This window comes from Chionomys nivalis, chromosome 8 (assembly GCF_950005125.1).
Source record: "Chionomys nivalis chromosome 8, mChiNiv1.1, whole genome shotgun sequence".
Classification (NCBI taxonomy): domain Eukaryota; kingdom Metazoa; phylum Chordata; class Mammalia; order Rodentia; family Cricetidae; genus Chionomys; species Chionomys nivalis.
Window position 1 is genome coordinate 35,460,179 of NC_080093.1, and position 13,123 is coordinate 35,473,301.

Consider the following 13,123-nt stretch of genomic DNA (forward strand, 5'->3'; position numbering starts at 1 on the left):
TTTAATAAACAAAAATTGCTGGAGGATCAGAGTGCAAAGCAGTTACACTAGTTAGAAATGGAGGCCAGGCAGTGGTGGTACACACCTTTAATTCCAGCCTTAGAGAGAAACAGTCTCAGTCTGAGGATTACTGGAGGCAGAACGCCCATTTTGGTTTGAGGTACAGATAAGAGCTAGTGGCTGGCTGCTTTGCTTTTCTGATCTTCAGTTTGAACCCCAACATCTGTCTCTGGGTTTTTATTATTCGAGTTAAACACTATCTTAGAATTAAAGGATGGAAAAGGTAGAACTACTCTAAAATATGAAAAAAAAATTTTTTTTTTCAAGACAGAGTTTCTCTGTGTAGCCTTGACTGTCCTGGAACTCGCTCTGTAGACCAAGCTGGCCTCAAACACACAAAGATTCACCAATCTCTGCCTCCCCAATGCTGGGATTAAAGGTGTGTGCGGCCACCACCACCTGGCTGAAGTTTTTTAATTCAAAAATGGAAAGAAAAGATAAGGAGGGGTACTTCATAACAATTAATGGACAGATCCATTAAAAGAACATTCCTATTTAAATGTATATGCACTGAACACAGGTGTGCCCGATCATGTAAAATGCATACTAATAGATGTAAATCACAGATTAAATCTAGTACGGTACAGTGGACACTTCAATATCTTACTCTGATTAATTAACAGATCTTCCTGACAGAAATTAAACAGTGAAATGTGTGAATTATATGACACCATAGATCAAAGAGACTCTACGGAATGTCCCCTTCAAATGTTACAGAATATATGTTCTTCTAAGCAGCCCACGGAACATTCTCTAGAATAGGTCATATACCAGGGTACAAAGCAAGTCTCAACAGATATAGGAAAGCTGAAATAATTCCTTTTATTCTACCTGATCACAGCAGAAAAAGACTACAAATCAATAGCAAAAAAAAATCCTTAAAATCAAAGCAGAAATCAATGAAATAGAAACAAGATAGTAAATACAGACAATACAGAGAATTAAACAAAGAGCTGTTTCTCTGAAAAGATAAATAAGATCAACAAACCCTAGACAAAAGAGAAGGTGCAAATTAATATAACTAGAGGTGAAAAGGGAACCATTACAATAGATATCAATAAAATTCAGAAAATCTAAATAATATGCTCTACTGAACTGGAGAATTTAAAAGAAACTGATGGATTTCTGGATATATATGACCTACTAACATTAAACCAAAATGAGATAATATATAAAGATTTTACTTATCTATTTTTTTATGTGTGTGAGTATTTTGCTTGTATGTATCTGTAAATCACATCTGGCAGAGCTGATGGAAGCCAGAAGAGAGTGTCGAATCCCCCAGAACAGGATTTATAAATGGCGGTGCGACATCCTAAAAGTACTGGGGACCTAATGCAGGGTCTCTGCAAAAGCAGCAAATTTTCTTAAGCACTGAGCAGTCTCTTTATCCCTCAGATAAACAATGTAAACAGATCCATAGCAAACAGTTAAGATTGAAGGAGTAGCCAGGAGTGGTGGTACACACCTTTAATCTTAGCATTTGGGAGGCAGAGGAAGGTGGTTCTCTGAGTTTAAAGCCAGCCTGCTCTACAAAGCAAGTTCCAGGACAGCCAGGACTGTTACAAAGAGAAACCCTGTCTCGGAAAACACAAAACAAAACAAATTCACAAATTGAGGAAGTAATTAAAAATTTCACTAGTAAAAAAAAACCAAGGCTCGAATGGATTCACTGGTGAAAGTTTCCCAGACCATACTGGAAGTCTTAACTATAGTAAGATGAAGAAGAAGATAGAAGGATACAATCAGGCAATGAAGAAATAAAAGTGTCTTTATTTACAGACATGTTTTTATACATGAGGGACCCTACAGCCTGTCGGGCAGCTTTTAGAACTCAACTGAAAAACAGTTTTAACAAAGTGGCAGGATACAAAATTAATATACAAACCCAGTAGATTATTAGATTATCTATATGTCAATGCAAACATACTAAGATAATCACGGTAACAATTCTGTTCAGTAGCTTCAAAATACATTAGACCTCAGAATAAACCAAAGATATGAAAGACCAGTAAGCCAAGGACGTGAAACACCTCCTCTACAACGAAAACTTAAAAACAGGAGAGAGAAATTGAGGAAGACCCTAGGAGATGGAAAGACCAGTGTGTTCATGGATCAGAAGGATCAATATTGGGAAAACACTATCCTATCAAAAGTAATCTATAGATTCAATGCAAGTCTCATCAAAAGTCCAGTGATTTTCTTCACAGAAAGAGAAAGAAATTGTAAAATTCACACAGAAGCACAAAAGATCCTGGCTATATGAACAATCCTGAGTGAGAAGAGCTATTATTTCTTCTTGAAGGTGTCACCATGCACAATTCCAAATTGTACTGCAAAGCCTTAGTATCAAAACATTGAGATGCTGGTACGAAAACAGAAATGTAGATCAGTGAAACGGAATAGAGGAGCCAGATACAAGGCCTTACAGTTACAGCCACTTGATTTTTGACAAAAATATACATTTGAGAAAAGATACTACCTTGAGTAATATTGCTGGAAAACACTTCAAGATATAGGCATAGGTAAATACTTTATGAATAATTCTCTGATTGCTCAGGAAATAGAACCAGTAATTAACAAGTGAGATTTCATGAGATTAAAGGCTTTTATATAAAAAAAGAAACTGTGGTTCAAGTAAAAAAAAAATCACCCTACAGAATGGGAGAAATATCTCTGCCAGCTTTGTATTTGATAGAAGACCAGTTTCTAGAATATACAAAGAACTCCAGAAAATGGGTATCAAAGAAACACTTTAAAAAACCGACCACAGAACTGAACAGAGAGTTCTCAAAGGAAAAGATACAATTGTCTAACAACATTTTAAAAAGTGCTCAACATCATTATCCACAAAGGAAATACAAAATTCAACTCCTTTGCGAATGCTTAGAATTGGTGTCATCCTGTGACCCAATGTCAGCAAATGCTGGTGAGGACGTGGGGAAAGAAATCCCCGCCCCCTAGTGGTGGGACTGCACACGGGTGCAGTTACCAGGGAAGGCAAAGTGGTCTCTTTGCTCCCATTAGCTCAGAGCAGCTGCACAGCCTTTGCATAAAATTAATCCTGCCAATTTCCAAGCGTGATTGGGAGAAGGGCTCCAGCGGTTCTCCTCCCAGCTGAAGAGCGGGTGTCGAGTACTTACTGGAAGGGGAAGGGGAGTTTTTCTTCAGTGTTCTGGTTGTGAGGACCTGAAGTTAGGAGCGGGAAATGTTGGGGAGATCTGGGAGGATAATGGGGAGTTTAGGCTGGATATGATAAAGATATATTAATATATGAAATTGTCAAATAATAAATGAAGTATTCTAAGAAAGCACTATGCAAAGAATTTTTAGTGTTTTATATATATACTCTTGATAATAACTATTATCAAATTAATAATCATAATTTAATAAATATGCCAGCCAATTGGTGATGTTTTGCATGTAGAACATTCCCAGTTGGACCATCATTACAGGGTTTTCTGTGATCAATGTGAATGACTGGCTGCTATAAACTCTCCACAAAATGATACTACAAGATGAAGAGAAATTCTGAGTATTAAGTCCAGATGGTCCTTAAGTTTCCTAGGGCTTATGCATGTCAGAACTGCCAATTTATATTAGGAGTGGTTCTCTGACAGAATATGAGGTGTCAATCAAATCTACCATTTGGCTTTCTTCTCAGCTTCTTTCTTGAGTGAGCTGAAGTTTGCCAAGGTTAAGATAAACACCAGAGGAGGTAAAGCTGTTACCGTGCGAGAGTTTGAATGCAGATGGAGGCACTATGTTCAGACTTTAAAACGATATTGTTTTTAGGAACATAATTTTGGAGGTGCATTTATCTGGGTTGCTTAGCTTGTGAACACTGGGAATTCTCCATATGAGCCACAGCCACCTCTATTTAGACGACTTCTCTGGCAACATCCTCAAGGCTGTCTGGTCCAAGAGGACATGTAGGTTAGATGTCCTATGGTGGCCCCTGGTTGCAAGCAGCCAATGGAACTGCTTAATCTGTCCTGGTGACCAGTCAGGCTGTGTTCACTGGTCACGGTGGGGTGACAGTTCTTCAAGAACTTCAGACCCCTTCTCTCACTATTGGCTTTCCTGAGAGATCTGGGCTTCTCCATTACCTGAGCCCCTTCATTTACTCCTTCCTGGGGCTAGAGATAACAAGAGGTGGGCACTAAATGTTGGTTTGATTATCCCCTTATTAACCGGGCTCTGTTGTTTTCCCGGGGAAACTCTACTCACTATGAAGAAATGTTTCTGCTTTTGACTTTAGAGCTAGGAATTAGTCTTTTGTGGACCAAAGTCATATAACAACCTCACAAAGTCAGGAATTTAAATGTGCACTCAGTCTGTTTGGTGATAGATGCGCCAAGAGTTTCTATGAACATTGCCCCCATGTCCTTAGGTTCCCAACAATATATACAAGTAGAAAGGATGAATGGACTTATATGGTTTATGATTGATGATATTGTAAAGTGCTCTGTGTTTCTGTTTTTAAACATCTGTTTAAATAAATGTGCTCTCTTTGTTGTGCCCTTTCTGCAGTACAAGAAGCCAATCCTTTACCAGCCCCTTGTTTGTTTGCAGAAAGCTGTGGAAAAGTGTTCCCGATGTACGCACAATAGGCAAAGTAGAGAAATATAATGGATGCGAGACTGAGAATAAAATAAAAATTCTTACTCTTGGGCTGATTATTTGTGATATGTCAAAAGGAATTTGTTTTTACAGCTATGTGAATAAAATTTCTGCTATTACCACCAAGGTACTATAGAAGCCTATGCCTCGGGGTTCTGGGATATTTTGTGGAATTATTGCATTGGTTTTCTCCCTTTTATTCTCTTTTACTCATTCTGTCTCTTCCTTTGGGTGCCATGCAACGCAATGGCCATATGTGATGTGTTTTCACTAAAGCTTAACATTACAAAAGTGAGCCTTTGATTCTTCTCAGGTTTGCTATGACAATCTCCAGTCTCCTTGTCTCAAGAGCCCAAGGTCTCAGCATCCAATATGCATTTGCTTATTTAGTCTCCTGTCCCCAGCCTCCTTTCGGAACTGTATCCCAGCCTGCTTTTAGCATCTGGTCCTCCATACCAGAAAATCTGTTTTGGCTTCTTCAGAGAATAAGTCTTTTATTTTCAATTGGAGAGGGTTTTTCAGAGTGGGGGAAGACATGGCATTCTGACTGCATCTTAAAAAAGACTTAACAAATTCTTTCCTATTTTTCCTCCCAAAGCTTTCCTTTTGAATTTCTGATTGTCCCAAATTCTGGGACTTTTGGGCACCACCAAGTGTAAATCAACTTGATGCTAGCTTAGAATTCCGTTTTCTTTTCCGGTCTGCTATTTTTCGTTTCTCCCCCCGCCACCCCCCCCCCCCGCCCCCGCGTCTGCTCTCATCTTCCAGGTATAGAAATCGCATACCTCAGTCCTAGTCTCGTCTCATTGGTTATAACATAGTCACGTGATCCTAACATTTCTACAAAATAATCTGAGGTATTTAGTTTCCATCCTTAGAGAGAGTGATCAGTACAGGAAGCATGAACCTAATGCTTCTGACCTAATGCCTTTAATTAAGACCTTGCTGTCTTGCTCTAGATGTGTTTATTAGCAAGTCATGGTAGACCCTTGGTTCAGCTGCTACATTCGTCAGTCTCTCTGGGTTTTGTCATGTACCAAAAAAACTGTAGTAGTCATTGACTAACCTAAAAAACATGAATTTGGGGCACTGTTTAATATCTGGTTCTGGACATTGATCTTAGTATGCAGAACAAGTGTGAATGACTCAGGGAATCTAGACTTATGTTCAGAGTCTACCAACTTCTAGCTGTGAGATCTTGACCAAAAGCTCAGGTTTTTTCTGTTTCCCAGTGTCCCTAATGGTCCTTTACCTGTAGCCATCTTGTGAAGATGAAGTTATTTAATACTCAGAAATGTGGTCACTTATGTATTAGTTGTGATTGTTATATGCTAATTGTATTATTGTTATTGCCATGGGTAGTGGAATACAAAGACTTAGATTGAGGGTTTTAGGGCCTTAACTGGGTGCTCATTGCATTTAACTCTGTTGTGCCAGAGAGGCAACTGTGCCCTCCAGGAGAGTAACCTGTGCACTCCAAGGAACCCTGAGTCTAAGAGTTCAGCTAGAGTTTCCATTTATATACCGTTGTAGATATGATATGTAGGTGGCTTCATACACTCATCTCCCCCATTCAGTCTCTCAACTCTAGAATCCATCCGTGTTTGGTCAGCTTCCTCCACTCTTTCCTGGCTCCTAGAAATGCCCTCCCCATTCCCAGAACACTCCATCATTATGTGTGTAGTTTTGACATAAGTTCTTCTCATCCTCCAAGCCCCGATTCCTGAGTTTGATGCACCCAGGAGCTGAGTTATCTTCTCTTCCCTCAAAAGGAATGTTTTTGCTTCAGTAAGTCTGTTTCGGTTCAAGACCTCTTTGTCTATCCTTGAGTACTTTTGTCAACGAGGTTAGGAACTTCTGGGACTACAGAGTCAAGTGACACCGTCATTATTTTTATTATTTGTATATTCCGCCAGTCCATATGATCATATAATCGAGGCAGTGGCTGACTGTACAATTGATGCTGATCCACAGTTCTCAACTAAGTCAAGAAAGAAAAGGCATGACTCCTTAACTCTGTTGGGAAGTCACAGCAATGAGTTCTCCACTAGTGGAGAGCTGTTCAGCAGTGTGGATTTGCAGTAAACTTTCCTGGGCCACGTCAGAGCCTTGCATGTTTTGGTTGTTTGAGTGAGGAGGATCCTCATAGGCTCAAATATTTGAGTGCTTGGTCTGTAGCTTGAGGAACTGTTTGGGAAGAATTAGAAGACAAGGCCTTTTTGGAGGAAGTATGTCACTCAAGATTGGTTTTGATCTCTCTCTCTCTCTCTCTCTCTCTCTCTCTCTCTCTCTCTCTCTCTCTCTCCTTGTGGATTAGGTATGAATTGTTAGCTACTGTCCAGTGCTGTGCCTGCTGACAGACTCCATGCCATGATGGTCATGGACTCTACTAGCCTCTGGAACTATAAGCCTCCAAACAAATGCTTTCTTTTATAAGTTTTCTTGGTCAATGGTGTCTCTTCTCCGCAATGAGAAAGTAACTAAGACAAACACGTTTCAAAGTAAAAGGATGTTTAGTTTCTGAGGAAGAAGTGAGAGTCTGCTACATTAGTATTTAGAAATGGCCACATGGTGCTAAACAAAGCATAATAGACCCGGGTTTATCTGGCCCTGATTCCATTTCTCTTTCAACCAAGTCAAGGCACAGAGCAGTTGCACCTGGAGTAAGAAGTAGAAACTAGGGAGGCACTGCTCTGTTTGAAAAGAGACAGTGTATTTCACTCTTAGAGGGAGGTATGAAAAGACAGCAAGCAATGTGAGCAGGAGTGTTGGGAACTTGAGAGATGCTGGTATCCAGGGAAGTCACACGGACAGGCCACAGGGAGTCTGTGTAAAGTACCCAAGAATGTCAAGCTTAGAGATGCTGTTTATTTTGGGGTCACTTGCATTATTAGCAAATAAACCTCTTTTTTATCCACGATAGTTTCTAGAAAACTCTACAGTTTATTAAACATCCTGTAACGTAAGTTTCATTTTCCTGTTCATTTTGAAGTTGACTTCTTTGATGAAGAAAAGAAATAACACATGGAATTAAAAACTAGAAGGCAGTACTGAGCAAGAGAATGGAAGGAAGTTTTCCCACTATCCTTAGAGTGTGTTGTATTTGTTGGTCATTGACCTGAGAGTATAGAGCCCTCCCCAATGACCTTCACAGGTAAGAGTACCATAGCTTACACCTGGGCTGTTTATATGACTTTGGTTAGTGATTTATTGATATAGGAAATAACTTCATTTCTATTAATAAGTAGTATTTATTAAATTCCTGCTGTTTGTGATCAAATTTTGCTGGATGGTGAGGAGAGGATACATACAGCATTCAGGCACATGAGCAGAATCCCTTTTTTCTGGAAACATGGTTACCAGGACTTTTGTAGCCAGGGCACTAATATTCTGACTTGCCATCCTGGTTTATTACAGCTCTACCAGCATCGTTAACAATTCCTCCCACTTTCATGCCCCCCCATGCCTGTTTGGAGATAAATTATCTGATACTCATTCCAAAGAGCTGTGAAGATTAAATGACAAAATTGCTGTGAAAAATTTGCTGTGAATTACAAAGTTTTATCCAAATGAAATGGATTAAAGTATTTGAATTCTTTTATTGCATTCTCTGGTGGATACAGACAGTACTGTCTGAACTTACTATCTACCTTAGGCACTGTTGTTGCTCTGAGATCTGCTCAATTTTACATGGGAATAAGCTTGCCATAAGTTAATTTTTTGTTTGTTTGTTTGTTTTTGAGACAGGGTTTCTCTGTGTAGCTTTGGAGCCTGTCCTGGCAATTGTTGTGTAGACCAGGTTGGCCTCAAACTCACAGAGATTCATCTGCCTATGCCTCCTGAGTGCTAGGATTAAAGGCGTTTGACGCCACTGCCTGACCATAAGTAAATTTTTATTTGAAAGCAAAATAGCATGTGCTTCACCATTTTTTTGGGGTTTGATTTCTTTGTACTGTATTCAGGATTCTTATCTATATACTAGATATTTTCTGTATTTCACCTTAAATGAACACTTTAACATTTATGGAGCCTTTCATATTTAGCATATCATAATTCTGATGGGTTTTGAACATGGAGGGTGTCTCAGTAGCCTAGGAATTTTTAAAGCCTGCTTTCGAATGGAAACGACTATGTGGTAAATGTGAATCATGAAGGAAGGCAGGGAGTCAGCCTCAGGGAGCACCCAGAGCAGCCTCCTCAGGTGTCCTTTGCACACAAGAAAGGTGCCACGAGGCCAGCAAACACATATTTCCGTCCTCCTATGTGGTGGGAATTGGGTACTCCTGTACACTGCATGTGTAGACAGATACGGCCCCTTTTGCCCAGTTTGCCATCATCATCTTCATCTCCAGCCAGACCACCGTGTTTTAGAGAGATCTCTCCTGGTACTACACCAAGGGCTTTACTGCCATTATCAGTTAAGATGCTCACCACGACAACAAAAGAATGGCCCATTATTATCTCAGACTCATAGAGGAGGAGACTGGGGTTCAGTGAGGTCAAACAAATTTCTAGTCAAGAAAAAGCAGTGTTTGAATGTGGTCACAAGTCTTGCTGCTCGAAGGTGTCACACCCTTGGACTATGGCTTCCCTGTAGTAAGTGTCATATAGAGGGGTTAGTAGTGGGGATAGAGGTGGGAGGAGTAAGTAAGACCTATATAGGATAGTTTTTTTTTTTTCAAAGTAATAAACTTTGGTCTTAGGGGGAAAAGATGGTAAGCACATAATTTTCTTCAAAAATATTAGAAATGACCAAGTAGAGACTATTAAAACTGGACTATAGTAATGATAATGGTAGAAAAGTAATCAGTGGCACAGTTAGGTATATCGGCTATGAGCTTTGGGAAGATGTTTAATCCTTGAACCCTGCCTGGCTAGTATTGTTTTGACCTTGTTCCTGGTTGTGTCTGATAAAAGAAACATTGTATTTTGGAGCACACCACGCATTGGCACTGAACAAAGAATGCAATCACAGTGTGTTTATCCTAGGATGTGGATTTCTGATATTTGCATTTGATGACGTTTGATACTTTTTGACCCTCAGTACTTCTTTTAAAACAATGTGTGGAGATTTGCGGTTTCTAAGTCTTTTGGGCTTCCTTTCTTTTCCCCTTTCTGTCTACAGAACTTCTGTTCCATGGGTTGCTCAGACTTGGGGTTTGGCAAGATGGCTCAGCAGGGAGAGGCGCTTGCTGCCAAACCTGCTGACTTGAACTCAAGCTCTGGGACCTACGTGGTGGGAGAGAACTGGCTTCTGACCTTCCTATGTGTCCCCCACCCTCCCCAGATAAAGGTAATAACTCTGGCCATGGATAAGCTGCCCCATGTCCCATTTCACAGGTCCAGAATTTCTTTGACTCCTTTGTCACCTTTGTGACAGTGACTGATTCAAGAGATGGACACTTACAGAATTAAGCAAGTCCCCACTCTTCTTGGAACCTCTCCGCTGTGGTTCCCAGGAAAGATGTATCTTTCTGACTGGCATTTTCTGAGCTGCTTGGGTGTTAGCCTGTGACTGATGAGGTTTCTTTGGTGACCCAGGTACAGGCTAACGGCTCCTGGCTAGAGGGCTACTTTGATGACATCAGTTGAGTCCTAGCTCTCATTTTGTCTGAACTATGTCTGTCCTTAGAGTGTCTGGCCAGGTGAATCTACAAATCCATCCATTTCTGCTTTAGCTGATTTAAATTGTATTTCTGGTACTTAGATAATTTCTAATTGTATAGATAGTTCACTGATTACAGTTAAATAAAGCAAGTTTCAGTTTAGACTTAATATACTTTTTATATTAGGTGAATACATGCTGATTCTTTGCTCTTTTATTAAAACGGCTTATTTGGCACCTGAAGCATTGTGATGCAGCTGGATCTGCTGCATATATGGTTTCTCCATGTGTGAGTGGTGGGGAGGGAAGAGTGGGTAAGCGGAGGGCACACAGCCCGTGGCAGGGACCCTCACTTTCAATGTAAAGGGCAATGTAATGTCACTTCTTGTCAAAAGTACCCACATTACTATCTGAAGCCACCCCAGGTTTCCTGGCTCTCTGGAGCATCATTCCTTGTACCCTTTCTTTCTTCACTGCATTCATTTGAAAATGAAAATAGGAAAGACATCTGTCTAAGGTGTGGGGAAATTCACCTTTATCATTTACTTTATTGCTTCCCAGTAAAGAAGAGTGAAATTCACTAATATAAATTCAAATATGAGAAAATTAAACAGCTCAAAAACAAGGGAAGCAAAGACATATTTTCCCCATGGCCACCTGGTTTCCCATCTGCCTTGCCTTTCCCCCCAGTGGCCTTATGAAGCAACGGTTTGCTTCCTGTCTCTCCTCCAGTCTATCTACTGGTTTTCTCAGAAATGTCTTAGAATAAAAATTGGACTCTACAAATAATCCCTGTGCATTACATAATTGAAAATTAAATATAATTGTGAAAATTAAGTATTAAACCTGTTATTCGTCTTGGCTAAACACACAGGAGGAATATAATAAACTTAAGAATCTAAAATGGATGTAATTACGTATATATGCTTGATCATCAAAGATGTCATCCAAAACTGTGCCGGATTCCCTTTCCAAATGAAGTAGGTCAGTGTCGGGGGCATTCAGGAATCTTTGCAAAATAGAGTTGACACACTGTAATCATTTAATGACACAAATTCCCTCAGCATAACGGCTGCATAAACAGTGTTCATTATAGTGATTAGAAACATCAATTTCTTAGAGCAATCAAAATTTTCTTTCATCTCCTATTGCAGTACTTTTTTAAGCTGTAGGTTTATGACCCATGAAATCAATTTAGTAGGTACAATCAGCATCTGGGAAAGTAGATTAAAAGAGAAAATATTCAATTTTATTGCATATTGTCCACGTAAGTTTATCTGAGATACATTTCAAATTTTAAAGAGCAATATGTCTAACTCTTTGACTATGACACAAACTGTATTTCATTTTTTAAAGTATCACACTAAAAAGCTAGAAAACAAGTAAGTATTCTACAATATGCCAAATACGTTGTAGAGCTGACCTGAATAAGACACTTAATTTCTAGTTTCACAGATTGCTGGAGACAAGTGTTTTCACTGAACAGTCACAGTCACTGTGGTTTATTTTCTTTCTGAGACTTAGATTCCCCTTCCCATTTGCTATGAAATTTGTTGATGGCATTTGTTGATGTCAATGGAGTGGGGGATATCTTGGCTGTACGTATGAGCTCTCAGTTTTGGACTGAACCATTGACTAGCCAGCTCCTGTGAGCACACTCTCACCGGCTCTGTACCTCAGGTTCCTTATGTGTAAGTGAGGTTCATGATGAACTGCAGAATCAATGAAGGAATGCAATAAATGTTCTTTACAGTGTTGGGCACATAGTAAGTCTTCAACAAACATTGCTTATTGATATTATTACTTTTATCTTTATATGAGAATAGAAAACATCAGACTTTTCTTGCAAAGAAGTTTCACCTTTGCTTCCGATAGAGGCAGCATAAAGCCCAGAGTGTATCTTGTGGCTCAACCTATTCATACCCGCCTCAGGCCCTTAATTCTCCTTCCCAGCATTTATATTTGTAGTTGAAATGAAACATCTTACAGAAATGTCCAACCTAGGATACACCACACACTGTGTGGGAATGGAAATCTCCTGAAATGCGATCGGGAGTCTAGTGAATGCATATAGACACTCAGGGAATGAGCAGGGAAGCCTGATAATCACGTTTGTCTAAGGGTCTCATGAGGTCCAGGGAGAAGTCAGATATGTTGGTCCTAAGTTCAGGCGTAATCATGAGTTTGAATTGTACAGCAGGTTACTTCACCTGTCTAGCTTTTCTTACTCCGCTGGCAAAGCGAGATTCAATTAGTTCCTGCATCGCATAGCTGTTGTTGTGATTAATGTTTACCGTAGTTGTAAGGAGCTTGGCACAGCTACTGCCACTTAATAAGTTTTCAAGAAAATAGCAGTAGTGAAACAAGAGTAATGTTCTAGAAACAGCACATGAAGTAACTGTCCTTTTAACTCTGAAATATAGAATGCCCATTCTCTCACTAGATCCCTGAGCAATCCATTCACTTCTTCATCCAAGAAAAACTGAAGCTGCATGAATTGGGGATTAAATTCCATGATGAGAAGGTGAATAAGACAGCTGTTTTGCTCTCATTGAGTTTATAGTCTATGGAGGTCACGGGCACGCAAGGACGAGCTGGGCGATAAGGGCCGCTGCAGATGCGTTAATAGCGCTAAGTGAGAACATAGCTGTTTGCGACTGACAACCACACTCAGAAACATTTATAGTTTGTTTTCCTTATACTCCCAGCCTGAATTTTAGATCTGAACAGGCCTAATGTTCTTCTGTTTATATTAATTTCTTAAAAGTTTTGAAGTGTAGCTTGCTCACTAAGGTATACGAAAGTGGAGGCTTCATCTATAGAACCTGGAGGAAA

At 39.8% G+C, this 13,123-nt stretch overlaps 1 protein-coding gene across 16 annotated transcripts in view; it reads right to left on the bottom strand.

The window, feature by feature from the left end:
* Trpm3 (transient receptor potential cation channel subfamily M member 3) overlaps positions 1-13,123 on the bottom strand; it is a 492,783-nt gene that overhangs the window by 111,780 nt on the left and 367,880 nt on the right. The gene's annotated exons all lie outside the window — the stretch shown is intronic.